The sequence below is a fragment of the Eriocheir sinensis genome, unplaced genomic scaffold (genome assembly GCF_024679095.1).
Source record: "Eriocheir sinensis breed Jianghai 21 unplaced genomic scaffold, ASM2467909v1 Scaffold967, whole genome shotgun sequence".
NCBI classification, from domain to species: Eukaryota; Metazoa; Arthropoda; class Malacostraca; order Decapoda; family Varunidae; genus Eriocheir; species Eriocheir sinensis.
The window spans coordinates 86,445-96,369 of record NW_026112349.1 but is presented as its reverse complement, the minus strand read 5'-3'; the positions used below and the strand labels follow the sequence as shown (position 1 = coordinate 96,369).

Genomic DNA, 9,925 nt, shown 5'->3' with positions numbered 1-9,925 from the left:
TGTACTGAAAAACTGTGCCTCCGTGATGACACCCTGCCAGGTCAAACTTTTTCGCCTCTGCCTGTCAACCTCTACCAGCTTGTGCCTAAGAGGGGTGACCGCTCCAATCCTTTAAACTATAGCCCTTTAGCTTTAATTTCCTGTCTATCTAAAACTTTTGAATCAATTCTAAACCGGAAGATTCAAAAGCACCTTTCTACTCCTGACCTTATATCTGATCGCCTGTATGGGTTCCGCAAGGGGCGTTCTACTTCTTGCTCTCTTAACTGATTCTTCGTCATCCTTTCTTAGCCGTTTCGGTGAAACTTTCGCATTTGTGCTAGACATATCGAACCCCTTCGATAGAGTCTGGTACAAGTCTTTGCTTTCTAAACTGCACTCTTATGGTTTCATTCCTTCTCTCTGTTAATTTATATTCAGCTTCCTTTCTGGCCGTTCTATCTCTGCGGTGGTAGACGGTCACTGTTCTTCTCCAAAACCTATCAATGGTGGTATGCCACAGGCCTCTGTCCTATCACCCACTCTCTTGCTGTTATTCATCAATGATCTTTCCGTAACAAACTGTCCTATCCACTCATATGCTGACGACTCCATTCTGCATTATTCAACTTCTTTCAACAGAAGGCCCTCTCAACAGGAATTACATGACTCCAGATTGAAGGCTGCAGAGCGCTTAACCTCAGACCTTGCTGTTATTTCCGATTGGGGTAAAAGGAACCTTGTGTCCTTCAATGCCTCAAAAACTCAATTTCTCCACCTATGAACTCGACACAGTCTTCCCCTATTCTTCGATAACACTCAGCTGTCACCTTCTTCAACACTAAATATCCTTGGTCTGTCCTTAGCTCAAAAGCTCAACTGGAAACTTCGCATCTCCTCTCTCACTACATCAGCTTCCTCGAGGTTGGGTGTTCTGTATCGTCTCCGTCAATTCTTCTCCCCTGCACAGTTGCTATCCATTTACAGGGGCCTTGTCCGCCCTCGTATGGAGTATGCATCTCACGTGTGGGGGGGCTTCACTCACACACCTCTTCTGGACAGAGTGGAGTCTAAGGCGCCTCGTCTCATCAGCTCTCCTCCTCTTACTGAGAGTCTGCTACGTCTTAAATTCCGCCGCCATGTTGCCTCTCTCTCTATCTTCTATCGTTATTTTCACGCGGACTCCTCTTTTGAACCTGCTAACTGCATGCCTCCCCCCTCCCGCGGCCCCGCTGCACACGACTTTCTACTCATGCTCATCCCTATACTATCCAAACCCCTTATGCATGAGTTAACAAGCATCTTCATTCCTTTATCCCTTACACTGGTAAACTCCGGAACAGCCTTCCTTCGTCTGTATTTCCTCCTGCCTATGACTTGACCTCTTTCAAGAAGAGTGTATCAAGACAGCTCTCCACCCGAAATTGACCTCTCTTTTCGTTACTCTACTATTTTCTGTTGTTGGGAGCGGCAAGTAGCGAGCTTTTTTTATACACTGTTTTTGTTGCCCTTGTGCCGGGTCTTTTGTTGTAAAAAAAATAATAATGTTTACTTCTAAGCCATATTTTTCTATATATGCAATTTTTCACCTTTCCTGAGCCTGGTCTCCTAAATCCAGGATTAACCGAAGTAAACATCGGCCAAATTTGAGCCCCTCAGCTGAAGCAACAAATGGGCAAATAATTATGTATCCTTAAATGAAGTTATTGAAACATCTCACCTGAAAGAAGAAAGGCTGATAATCTATTTAAGTCAAACAGCTTCCACAGAGAGGGTGCGTAAATATACGCAATATATTTTATCAAACTCTTGAAATAAATAGTTCATTTTGAACAACAAATATCAAATTTTTTCCTCCCTCTTCTTATACCGCACCCTAAATGCATTATTGATTAGTAATATGTCAGTAGAAATAACAAACTTGTATTTATCAGTTACTTTGTACTTTTCTTGAGTTGGATTTCACGGACCCAAGATGACCTACTTTGTAGCATGTAACTATGTTTAATCTTCCAGGGTAATGTGAAACTAGTTTTAATTAAACTGACCTCGAAACATTCTTATTTTATTTATCATTTTCTCAGTAATAGCAACAACAACAACAACAACAACAACAACAACAACAATAATAATAATAACAATAATAATAATAATAATAATAATAATAATAATAATAATAATAATAATAATAATAATAATAATAATAATAATAATAATAATAATAATAATAATAATAATAATAATAATAATGGTTACTAATCAGCACCAGAATCAAACCCGTGAGTTTTCACCAATTCCCGCCTCGCCACCCGAGGGTCTACGTTTAAAGAAGACAAGTCACACATTTGCCTTTCTCTCTCGACCCGGCTCGGTGGGGGTGGCTGTGATGACATCCACAACAAAACCAATTATAATGATCATAATAATAAAATAATAATAATCATAATATTAATGATAATCACAATAATATAATTAATGATAATCACAATAATAATAACAGTAACAATAATAATAATAATAATAATAATAATAATAATAATAATAATAATAATAATAATAATAATAATAATAATAATAATAATAAAATACTATTCATATTATATTATATTTATTAGTATTGTTAAAATTATTTGTATTATTATTATTACCATTATTATAATAATAATAATAATAATAATAATAATAATAATAATAATAATAATAATAATTATTATTATTAATGTGTGTATGTGTGTGTGTGTGTGTGTGTGTGTGTAGTAGTAGTAGTAGTAGTGAGGGATGGCTGTGACATCACAACAAAACCAATTATAATGATCATAATAATAAAATAAAATAATCATAATATTAATGATAATCATAATAATTAATAATAATAATAATAATAATAATAATAATAATAATAATGTGTGTGTTTGTGTGTGTGTTTTTGTGTGTGTGTGTGTGTGTGTGTGTCTTTTTCGATTTGTGTTATACATTATTATTGTGTGTGTGTGTGTGTGTGTGTGTGTGTGTGTGTGTGTGTGTATTATTATGTGTGTGTGTGTTGTTATTGTGTGTGTGTGTGTGTGTGTGTGTGTGTGTGTGTGTATAATAATAAAAATAATAATAATAATAATAATAATAATAATAATAATAATAATAATAATAATAATAATAATAATAATAATAATAATAATAATAATAATATTATATTATATTTATTAGTATTGTGTGTTAAAATTATTTGTATTATAATTATCATAATAATAATAATAATAATCATAATCATAATTATTAATATTATTATTATTATTATTATTATTATGTGTGTGTTATTGTGTGTGTGTGTGTGTGTGTGTAATATAATAGTAGATTTTTTTTTTTTTTTTACAACAAAGAAGGCAGCTCAAGGGCACACACGCACAAAAAAAAACAATAATAAAAAAAGCCCGCTAATTGCAGCTCCCATAAAAGAATCAGAGGAGTTGGCCAAAAGCATGGTCAAATTCGGGAGGAGAGGTGTCCTGATACCCTCCTCTTGAAAGAGTTCAAGTCGTAGGCAGGAGGAAATACAGATGAAGGAAGATTGTTCAGGTTTACCAGCGTGAGGGATGAAAGAGTGAAGATGCTGGTTAACTCTTGCATAAGGGTTTGGACAGTATAGGGATGAGCATGAACATAAGAACATAAGAACATAAGAACGCAGGAGTCTACAGGAGGCCGGTAGGCCTGTACGAGGCAGCTCCTTTGACTCTAAGCTCCCGTGTATCTAACCCCACTTAATATCGCTGTCCATGAATTTATCTAGTCTATTTTTGAATGAAACAATTGTATTGGCACTCACCACATGACTGCTAAGCCTATTCCACTCATCCACCACCCTGTTAGTAAACCAGTTTTTGCCTATGTCCCTGTTGAATCTGAATTTATCCAGTTTAAACCCATTACTTCGTGTCCTACCCGGTTCTCTTACCAACGAAACCTTATGAATGTCTCCCTTATTAAAGCCCTTCATCCATTTATAAACCTCGATCATGTCTCCACGCACCCTTCGCCTGTTTAGAGAATGCAAGTTTAACTGTTTGAGTCTTTCCTCGTATGGCAAGTTTCTTAACCCCTGAATCATCTTAGTCATCCTCCTCTGCACCGATTCTAACATTTTGATATCCATTCTATAGTAAGGTGACCAGAGCTGAACCGCATAGTCAAGATGAGGTCTAACTAATGCTAAATATAGTTTGAGGAAGACTTCGGGGCTTCTGTTGCTTACGCTCCTTGAAATAAATCCCAGTACCCTATTAGCTCGATTTCTAGCTTGAATGCATTGTGCCCATGGACGGAGATCAGAACTCACTAAGACCCCTAAATACCTCTCGCACCCAGACCTGCTTATGGGAGTGTCATTTAAGCAATAGTTATGTGAGGGGTTGTTCCTACCTACACTCAGAATACTTCACCTCCCAACATTGAACTCCATCTGCCATTTATCCACCCAGTCATGTAGAAAGTCGTGTGCAGCGGGGCCGCGGGAAGGGGGGAGGCATGCAGTTAGCAAGTTCAGAAGAGCAGTCAGCGTGGAAGTATCGATAGAAGATAGAAAGAGAGGCAACTTCGCGGCGGAATTTAAGAGGAAGAAGACTATCAGTAGGAGGAGGAGAGCTGATGAGACGAAGAGCCTTAGCCTCCACTCTGTCCAGAAGAGCTGTGTGGGTGGAGCCCCCCCACACGTGAGATGCATATTCCATACGAGGGCGGACAAGGCCCCTGTATATGGATAGCAACTGTGCGGGGGAGAAGAACTGGCGGAGACGATACAGAACGCCCAACCTCGAGGAAGCTGATGTAGTGAGAGGAGATATGAAGTTTCCAGTTGAGATTTTGAGTTAAGGATAGACCGAGGATGTTTAGTGTTGAAGGTGACAGCTGAGTGTTGTCGAAGAATATGGGATAGGTGTTTGGAAGATTGTGTCGAGTTGATAGGTGGAGAAATTGAGTTTTTGAGGCATTGAAGGACACATGGTTCCTTCTGCCCCAATCGGAAATGATCGCAAGGTCTGAGGTTAAGTGTTCTGCAGCCTCCAGTCTGGAGTCGTGTACTTCCTGTTGTGATGGTCTTCTGTTGAAAGAAGTTGAATAATGCAGAGTGGAGTCGTCGGCGTACGAGTGGACAGGACATTTTGTTATGAAAAGAAGATCATTGATGAATAACAGGAAGAGAGTGGGTGATAGGACAGAGCCCTGTGGAATGCCACTGTTAATAGGTTTAGGGGAAGAGCAGTAACCGTTTACCACCGCAGAGATAGAGCGGCCGAAAAGAAAACTGGAGATAGAGGAACAGAGAGAGGGATAGACTCTGAAAGAGGGCAGTTTAGAAAGCAAAGTCTGGTGCCAGACTCTATCGAAGCCTTTCGATATGTCTAGCGCAACAGAGAAAGTTTCACCGAAACTGCTAAGAGAGGGTGACCAAGAGTCAGTTAAGAGAACAAGAAGATCGCCAGTAGAACGCCCCTTGCGGAATCCATACTGGCGATCATATAGAAGATTAGAAGTGGAAAGGTGTTTTTGCATCTTCAGGTTGAGGATTGATTCAAAAGCTTTAGATAGACATGAGAGTAAAGCTATTGGGCGGTAGTTTGAGGGATTGGAGCGATCACCCTTCTTAGGCACAGGCTGCACAAACATACCTCAGCAGGAAGGAAGATATATGTTGATAGGCAGAGACGAAATAGTTTGACCATGCAGGGTGTCACCACAGAAGCACAGTTTTTAAGGACAATGGAGGCACTCCATCAGGTCCATAAGCCTTCTGAGTTGAGGCCAGAGAGGGCATAGAAAACATCATTAGGAAGAATCTTAATAACAGGCATAAAGGAGTCAGAGGGGGGATAAGTAGGAGGAATATGCCCAGAATCGTCCAAGGTGGAGTTCTTACAGAAATTTGAGCGAAGAGTTCAGCCTTAGAGACAGATGAGACGGCAGTGCTGCCGTCAGGGTTAAGGAGAGGAGGGAAAGAGGAAGAAGTGAAATTGGAGAAGATATTTTTGGCTAGATGCCAGAAGTCACGGGAAGAATTAGAAAAAGCAAGGTGTTGACATTTTCTATTTGAAGTACTAGTAGCAGCAGTTATTGTAGTAATAGTTGTCAGGAGTGACTTGAGTAGGGAAGGAAAGGGGGATCTGGACATAATAGATGATAGGTGATTTAGTGCTAGGTAGTATTAGTGATATTATTGGATGCCACAGTCTTTAGCGAACAGAGTTGGGGCTAATGACCTCCAAGTATGGAGCCCTCCATGATTATGTGTCGGGAAAATAAACATGGGTGGAGGTATCATTTATGTAGCAGTAGTAGTACTAGTAGTAGTAGTAGTAGTAGTAATAGTAGTTGTAATAGTAGTTGTAGTAGTAGTAGTAGTTGTAGTAGTAGTAGTAGCAATAGTAGTAGCAGTAGTAGTAGTAATACCAATATAAGTAGTACTGGTAGTAGTAGTGGTAGCAGTAGTAGTAGTAGTAGTAGTAGTAGTAGTAGTAGTAGTAGTAGTAGTAGTTATAGTAGTAGTAATAGTAGTAATAGTAGTAGTAGTAGTAGTAGTAGTAGTAGCAATAGTAGTAGTAGTTGTAGCAGTTGTTGCAGCAGCAGCAGTAGTAGTAGATGTTGCAGTAGTAGCACTAGTAATAGTATAGTAGTAGTAGTAGTAGTAGTAGTAGCAATAGTAGTAGTAGTTGTTGTAGTAGTTGAGGTAGTTGTTGCAGCAGCAGCAGCAGTAGTAGTAGTAATAGTAGTAGTTGTTGTTGTTGTATTATTATTAGTCGTAATAGCAGTTGTTGCAGTAGTAGTAGTAGTAGTAGTAGTAGTAGTTGTTGTTGTTGTATTATTAGTAGTTAATAGCAGTTGTTGCAGTAGTGGTAGTAGTAGTTGTAGTAGTAGTAGTAGTAGTAGTAGTAGTAGTAGTAGTAGTAGTAGTAGTAGTAGTAGTAGTAGTTGTTGTTGTTGTTGTTGTTGTTGTTGTTGTATTATTAGTAATAACAGTTGTTGCAGTAGTAGTAGTAGTAGTAGTAGTTGTTGTTGTTTTACATTCCACCTGTAGCGCCGATAGGCTTTCATCAGGGGACTGGTGGTCGACGCTAGCCCGTCATGACGCAGGCAATTTTTAAAGTGCCGCCAGTTATGTTTTGCTCATCCTGCCCCCGGAACTCACTCTTGATTCACTTGGACGGTTTCTTCTAGAGTCCGGGTTGGTGGGTGATCTGGACAACATGTGGGTAGTCTTAGGCCACTCGACGGTGACTGAAAAATCTCAGGTGGTACCGTGGGGATTCGAACCGACGTTGTCCATGACGCGTTGAATGCGGGGCCCACACGCTAACCACTCAGCCACCGTCTACCCTGTTGTTGCAGTATTAGTAGTATAAGTAGTTGTAGAATAGGAAGTCCGTTTCGGTGGAGCCCACGCCTATCCCCAGCGCTAACGCATCCCCCCCCCCCCTTCCCCCCAATATATTCACTACTCTCTTTCTCATGTCAAAAAAAATATTATATGATATTGTATATTAAATATTCTGTATATATCAATTAAGGCTACATAACGCTTTGAACGTGTCGCGTTTTAGGATAATAGTAATGAATTGTATATATTCCAAAACACGTGACACCGTTGCTCTCCGAGTTCGTCAGCGTACAGTGGCCAGACACACCTTATCACTTTGTCCCTCATCTCCATCCGCGATGCTATTTTTTATAGCTACTCAGACCCGATCTTGTTTGCTCCATAGTCAAGAGAGAACGTAGTTACAATGTGAACAAATAGTTTTATTCTTAAAGAAAATGCTAATAGAGGCTATATTTTCATTTCAAAGCTAGGTTTGGCAGGGCTGTGGCGAGGAAATATCCCGTGTGCCTCCTTCCTCCGTTCAAAAAAATTATAGCTGAGTCAGAATATAGAAAGTGGAGAGGAGACACGCGCACGCGCCCCTATGGAGAACCTGCAACTGGAGGAACTAGAATGATCCTTTAATGTCATCCAAAGGGAGTGTTTCGAGATTGGTCTGCATAAATTGAATGAGTTCAGGGTGGCTTTGGCATCTTTAGGTGTCGAATGGAGGGAATCTATAGGGTTATTCTTTCTCGCCACCCCTAAAATTAGTTTTGGGGGAAATCCAATATGGCCGCCATCCGAGTAGGACATGTTACTATCTCCAAAACTCCTGGTCGATATTGATAATCCTGGTGTCTTTTATGGGGATTTCGATAATGGTGAGTTGATATGAAACATTTTCAAAGCAACTCGAAGTCAAGGTCACGTCATTTGATCAAGATCAAAAACATTTTAGGTCCAAAGATACATTTATTTCAAATCTTTGTGAATGAACCAACTTGACATATTTCTGTAATAATTAGATCCCAGGGTTTCTGGTTCAATTCTAGAACATAACTATTACTTGTAGGTCAGGACTGACCCACACTATTGGCCCAGTACTGATACCTAATTGATTTATATATTGTTCTTTTCTGGCCATTGATATGACAATCCTGGTGCTTCTCTTCACTATCTGTGCATGCAGATTTACCATCCTTGCGACACATCTATGCATGCTACCTTACTACCCTAGGGATACATCTGTGCATGCAGACTTACCATCCTTGGGACACATAAGTGCATGCTAACTTATTACCCTTGGGACACATCTCTGCATGCATACTTACCATCCTTGGAATACATAAGTGCATGCTAACTAGTTACCCTTGGGACACATCTGTGCATACAGGCTTTCCATCTTTGGGACACATCTGTGCATGCTAACTTTCTACCCATGGGACACATCTGTGCATGCTACCTTACTACCCTTGGGACACATCTGTCCATGCTACCCTACTACCCATGGGACACATCTGTGCATGCTACCTTACTGCCCTTGGGACACATCTGTGCATGATACCTTACTACCCATGGGACACATCTGTGCATGCTACCTTACTACCCTTGGGACACATCTGTCCATGCTACCCTACTACCCATGGGACACATCTGTGCATGCTACCTTACCTTATGGGACACATCTGTCTTGGGACTGTGCATGATACCTTGGGACACATCTGTGCATGCTACCTTACTACCCTTGGGACACATCTGTGCATGCTACCTTACTACCCTTGGGACACATCTGTGCATGCTACCTTACTACCCTTGGGACACATCTGTGCATGCTACCTTACTACCCTTGGGACACATCTGTGCATGCTACCTTATACCCTTGGGACACATCTGTGCATGCAGACCTACCATCTTAGGGACACATCTGTGCATGCTACCTTACTACACATGGGGCACATCTGTGCACGCAGACTTACCATCATTGGGACACATCTGTGCATGCTACCTTACTACCCATGGGAAACATCTGTGCATGCACTTACCATCCCTGGGACCCATCTATACATGCTACCTTACTACTGTTATAATAGTCTTCAGGGTTTATGGTTATGTGCAGGTCTTTCATAGCGTTTAATCCTAAGATCCCATCCACAGGTAAGGCAAACCTGCTAGATACATAAAAGAAATTTCGAAAGGGACGTACTTTTTTCATATAAGCTGACTGTTAGTGGTACTCGCCCAAGGATTCCCAAAGTGGTGCCTGTCACGACTGTCGTGTCAGTGACCTGTAAGCGGAGTCTGAGATTACATTGACTGTCGCAACTGTGTCTACCGCTAAGGTGAGTGAAATTTTCCCCACCTTGCAAAGGAGGGCAATTATGCTTGTCCGTCCCAAAGCGGCAATGACGGAGTCAAGTTGCTCCCAATTAGCATCGTCCTGAAAGGATACTTGGATGTACGCCTTGGGGCTGTCACGAAATCATGTCTTTTTATTATGAGAAAAAGAGGAGTGTGGTTTACTGTCCGCCGAGGACTTGTTTTTCTGTTCCTCCTTGGCCTTTTGTATAGCAGAACAACTGTCTGAATCATGAAAAC

General features: G+C 40.5%; 1 long non-coding RNA gene across 5 annotated transcripts; it reads right to left on the bottom strand.

Annotated features, from left to right (window-relative positions):
* Positions 1–8,726: 8,726 nt before the first annotated feature.
* On the bottom strand, positions 8,727–9,367 carry LOC126995043 (uncharacterized). Of its 5 annotated transcripts, none has more exons than XR_007749844.1 (4): positions 9,268–9,336; positions 9,040–9,200; positions 8,895–8,937; positions 8,727–8,792 (listed from the first exon to the last, which is right to left on the bottom strand). It is a non-coding gene; the product is annotated as an uncharacterized LOC126995043 (long non-coding RNA). The 5 variants fall into 5 exon arrangements; XR_007749846.1 differs by having other exon boundaries at positions 8,768–8,860; positions 9,336–9,367; XR_007749842.1 differs by having other exon boundaries at positions 8,770–8,860.
* Positions 9,368–9,925: the final 558 nt, after the last annotated feature.